The 5,196-nt window shown below is 42.6% G+C and overlaps 1 pseudogene; it reads left to right on the top strand.

Annotated features, from left to right (window-relative positions):
- Positions 1-1,047: 1,047 nt before the first annotated feature.
- Positions 1,048-5,196, top strand: part of LOC117954243 — an 8,557-nt pseudogene continuing 4,408 nt past the window's right edge.

The following is a 5,196-nucleotide window of genomic DNA, read 5'->3' as shown; positions in this document are numbered from 1 at the left end:
ATTGGCAGTGAAAGTTGTTAGCTAACGTAAGGTAGAGCAGCGTTGCTAGCTCTCAGCTAATGTAAGTCAGATCCCGCCAATAGACTGAATATCCCGCCCACCGGTCGGTGGCTCGGCTCTCACTCCGCCCTCTCCTCTAAAATCGTCACATCCGCAACCATGATGGCTGCGCCCATAAACGCAAACTCGACGACTCATTTCTGATCCCCACAAACCAATGGGTGACGTCACACATGCTCTGTCCATTTATTTTAACGGTCTATGGCTTTGTGTGACTGAATTGCCCTGTGACGTTGATGGGACTTTTAGAGATGTATTACTACAGTGAGCCACTAGGGGGCGGTAGTTGGTCAAAGCAGTGACTGCTGTAACAACATCGGAACAAAGGTCCAGTCTCAAATTAATAACTGAGCAATAGTAACCTATTTAATAATCTATAATGAGTTATTGTTGTCATTACATTTTAATTTGAATCCACCACATGTTGCTGCATGTGGGCTATTTACTTGATGTGCGTGTGTCTAGCCCACACATAGATTATATATTGAAGTATATTCTATTCTAGTCCTAGTTTTACATTCATATCCAGTTGGTCATAACAAGTCAGCAGTCTAATAAAATGTTCCATGATGAATGGAAGATACTATGGAGGGGCACATTTGGGGGGGGCGGGGGGGGGGTCGCATTTCCGCCTTTAATGGACAGGACAGCTGAGAAAGGCGAGAGAGAGAGAGAGAAGCCATGCGGGAAATCGAACCCTGGACCTCAGCGTCGAGGATAAACCTCTATGTGCAGCCGCTCCACCAACTGGCCAACCCGGCCACAAATCTGTTTCTAGTTGTGATATCAGTATTCTATGTAATGACATCATCATTTTATTCCTGCAGCTGCGCGCTCTTGTCAGCTCCCACTACATCAGAAGAATGAGCCAGTGACAAGCTGGCCACTAGAAAAAAATGTACTTCTGCTAAATAGTTTCAAAATAAAGCTCTGGCTTTAAAAACATCCATTGTTCACTGGAAGCAGAGCCTTCTCGTGTTTTGCTTTGTTAACACAGCCACATATGACTTCCGGGACACCTGTCTTATTCTCACTCTCCTTTTGTGGTTTAACACAGCTCCAAAAATGGAGGTGTGTGTGTAAAAAAAAAATGCGGAGACTGAATAGACACAGGCTATCCAAGAGAAGAAACTGGGTCAGCGGCGGAAAAGGAGGACATCTTTGGCTCTCGTCCCCCGGTGACTCCCATGTCTCTTGTCGGGGTGGGTCTAACCCAAAATATTCGTCATCCTACTACAATGGGCTATGAGAGATCGACTCAACTCGGAGAATCCTCTCGCAGCTGTATAGCCGAAGATAGGACCAAGACATCGGACCGAGTCGATGACCGTGGCCTGTCTTCTTTTGTTGTGCGCCTCCCGGCCCGGTGTCCCGGCAGTCTGCCGTGCTTTGCGCAAATGCGGTCGGCGTAGAGAAGTCAGTCCTCCGAGGAGCATTTTCAATGTTGAAATCCAGTCTTTGTCGGTCAGCGTAGTAGCCCAGTGAATCGATTTCTTACAGTTCCGCTGAGCGGATGGACTGAATTCAGCCAAAAGAGAGAGAGAGTTAGAGAGAGAGAGAGAGAGAGAGAGAGAGAGAGAGAGAGAGAGAGAGAGAGAGAGAGACTGCAGTTCTGTTGCGTGTGATGATAGGAGACACAATGACGCTCTTGTCTCTTCTGGGTCGGATTATGCGTTATTTTCTCCTCAGGCCTGAGACATTGTTTCTGTTGTGCATCAGTCTGGCGCTGTGGAGTTATTTCTTTCACACGGACGAGGTGAAAACCATCGTCAAGTCCAGCCGGGACGCCGTGAAAATGGTGAAAGGGAAAGTGGCGGAGATGATGCAGAATGACCGGCTGGGGGGCCTCAGTGTCTTGGACGCAGAGTTCTCCAAAACCTGGGATTTCAAGAATAACAACGTAGCCGTGTACTCCATACAAGGGAGGCGAGATCACATGGAGGACCGCTTCGAGGTGCTCACCGACATCACCAACAAGAGCCACCCGTCCATATTCGGGATATTTGACGGTCACGGTGGAGAGGTAGGCTCGGAGGGACAGGGTACGCAGGCCGGTGTAATCACTGGGCTTGTTTGGACTCAGACCCAAAGATCTGCTGCTGCAGTCGAGTTCGCATCATTTGGATTCAGAGCAGGTAGAGACAGGCTGGAAGATCGCTAACAATAGATTAATGTGTGCTGCTTTTTAGGCTACTCAATAAAACCTGTTCCAACTCCATAATTCATTTAGATAGATTCATCATATAATGAGATAGAAACTAACAATAGGACAAGGACAACTCTCGGTTTAGCATCATTTCAGGTTTCTATAGGAATCGAGTTATTTTGGGGCACAGACATGCCACTTAAGTTCCTCACTGTGTGTGTGTGTGTACTTACAAACTGAGGTTTGTATATTGATGCATTGACACTGTCATAGCTGAATCCAATGTCAGAGTGACCCATTCTTATTTAGTAGGAACAACATATGACAGCTGATAGAAAAAAGGAGGGTTCAAAAAAACAAACTGACATGAACACATAGATTCAAATAAGGAGAAAAACTTAGAGGAAATAAAAGAGTGAAAATGAGAGAGAACGAGTTAGAGATGTCAGGACAGACCGGAAAAGTAAATATTTGTACATGGGACAGGAATAGAGGGGCCAATCCAGATAGGCAAACACACTCTGCTCTCTGTTGGTTCCCTCTCTGTAGTCAACGCTTGCAACTAATCTTGTCAAAAAAGAGAACAGGTACTGTACTTTTCTAATCAATGTTTTCTCTAATCAAATGAGTGAAAATGCAGATTGTCATAGAGAGGGATGAATGGGAATGACTTGACGCTAAACCAGCAGGAGAACATTTGGATTAAGAGAATGTGAGAAATATGATAAAAGTACTAGTATGTTTCAACATGCAATTCGTCTTTAAGTTTCACATACTACTTTGTACACAGAGCCTTAAAAGGTGTTTTTTTGAGAATATATATGATATTCTTAGATTACGAGGCATTGATGAATATGTGTTAAAATAATGAGTCCAACTAGAACTGAACTCAAATCAGAAACCAACCTTAGTTGCAGCTGCAGGGGCTTTCTTTACTCAAAACTAAAACATCCTATACAGTCAGTGAAGACCTCAGAATCTCAAAGAATGGAAGAAGTCATTTCTTAAGAAAAAATGCCGTCACCAGCTTCCCTAATCGGAATTTTTACTGTTTTTTCAGACAAAACAAGCATCTGAAGATGTTACTGTGGGAAATTGGGATGGACTAGTTGTTCCACTCACTATAGATTTTCTTTCAATCTAAATATCTGTTCTTATGTCTCAATAATGAAGAAATAACAATGGCCGATGTGAAACTGAAAGACAGGGCTCTAAATTATAAACGCAAGCAGTATCATTAGGTGAAGTCTGTCGTACACTGGAACCTCTGGGGACTGGGGTGGGGGTGTGACAGATGGCGTCCAGGACAGATGGTTTATAGGCAGCCATGAGAAACCAGTGACCCTCGGCAACACAGGGGAGTGGAGGAAAGAGACAAAACCTACACACACACACACACACACACACACACAGTGTTCCCAGTCCAAAACCTAAGCACTAACAAGTAAGACATGAGTCTAATGTTCATACTGGGAAAGCATGTGTTTACCTAGGACTCTATGCTAATGTTGTCAGTATATATTACTGCATGAATGGATCTCCTAGGGCATTTATGTGCTGTACATTTTCATGCAGTTTGGCGCAACTGTAAACACAAACTCCCACAAACCTCCCCAATACTAAATGAAGCCTTGCCCCCAAACCAAATTTGGCGCGATAGAAAAGAATGTCTCTGGCAGTGCAGTGTGTTCTGGCTCTGAAAATATGCAGGACATTGCAGGATATTTCTCAAACGATTCACTGTTTTCCTTTTTTTCCCCTTCATTTTTATCGAGATGGTAAGTTATGGCCCGGAATTATAAAAGTCAGCACAAGCAGCTGCTCCCCTTTTGCCATGATTTACTGAGACTATTTGCTGTTGAAGCAGGAACTTTTGACTAGGTAGCAGGTTTTCACACTGCTTTGCTGCATAAGATTGAATGTGTTATACAACTCGAGGGGCAAATAGGATTTAAATATAAACAGCGATGTCAATAAGAGATACAGATAACTCATCCTCTAATTTAATGTTGGTCCAACGTCTTATATTCCCCCATTGAATCCTCAGACAGTAAAGAATTTGTCTAAAACTGCAGTGGCCTTGGCCTTTTTAGCTCTTTACGACATATGGAAATTTACACTTGAAGCACTTTTCCTGATCAAGGCTTACTGAGTGCTTTGCTCTCCAATTAAATAAATGAATGAGTACACTTGTCAGTATATGGGAAAGAGAGAGGGAGAAAGGGGGGGGCAGTTGGAAGAGATGGCCCCAACTCTAGTGATCATTAGGAATATTAAATCATGTCCAGGTCTCATTACTTTGCTGCATTTTACTCCCAATACCATTTAAGTAATGATACACATTCTTAGTAGAAGAAGCGGTTGTCAGTTTTAGTTTGCGTATGAATAAAATGCTGCAGAGACATTTAAAGTCAAACTCTTGCACCACATTAACTAAAATGCATGGTCATAAATGGTCATGCATGGTTAGAACATTAGAAACATGAAATATGTAATCTGTATCAACCAGGACATTAAGATTGCGTAACATTTTCCCATTTCAGATTTGATGCGACAGCATTAGCATAATGGAAATCTTGGCAGAGAAAATGAGGAAGGAAGCAGATAACTAAGGGCAGGAGGAGGAGGGCAAGTGGGATGGAGAAAGAGGAGATTGTTCAATAATTCAGCACAGAGCACCTCCTGTATGAAATGAAAAAAGCACTTCTCTAAATGAGTTGTAGACCATATTACCTGACAACCCCAGGGGGAAAACCGTCATAACTTTGCAACATTATTTATTCTATTCCAGTGACCTGTTAAACTGAGGAAACGATCATCTGAAAATATACATATATAAAATGCAGTGCAGCTACTTATGTGAATGAGAAGGAAGAAGAACAGGCTTTTCTTAGCTTGATTAGTAGAAAATGAAAGCACCAAAAATAACTGTTTAGCATTAAATACATTTACACGTCTTATACGTTAATATGTTCATACGTTTATTTATA

The sequence above is a fragment of the Etheostoma cragini genome, chromosome 12 (genome assembly GCF_013103735.1).
Source record: "Etheostoma cragini isolate CJK2018 chromosome 12, CSU_Ecrag_1.0, whole genome shotgun sequence".
NCBI lineage: Eukaryota > Metazoa > Chordata > Actinopteri > Perciformes > Percidae > Etheostoma > Etheostoma cragini.
The sequence above is the reverse complement of the archived record's forward strand: the minus strand, read 5'-3'. Positions and strand labels throughout refer to the sequence as shown.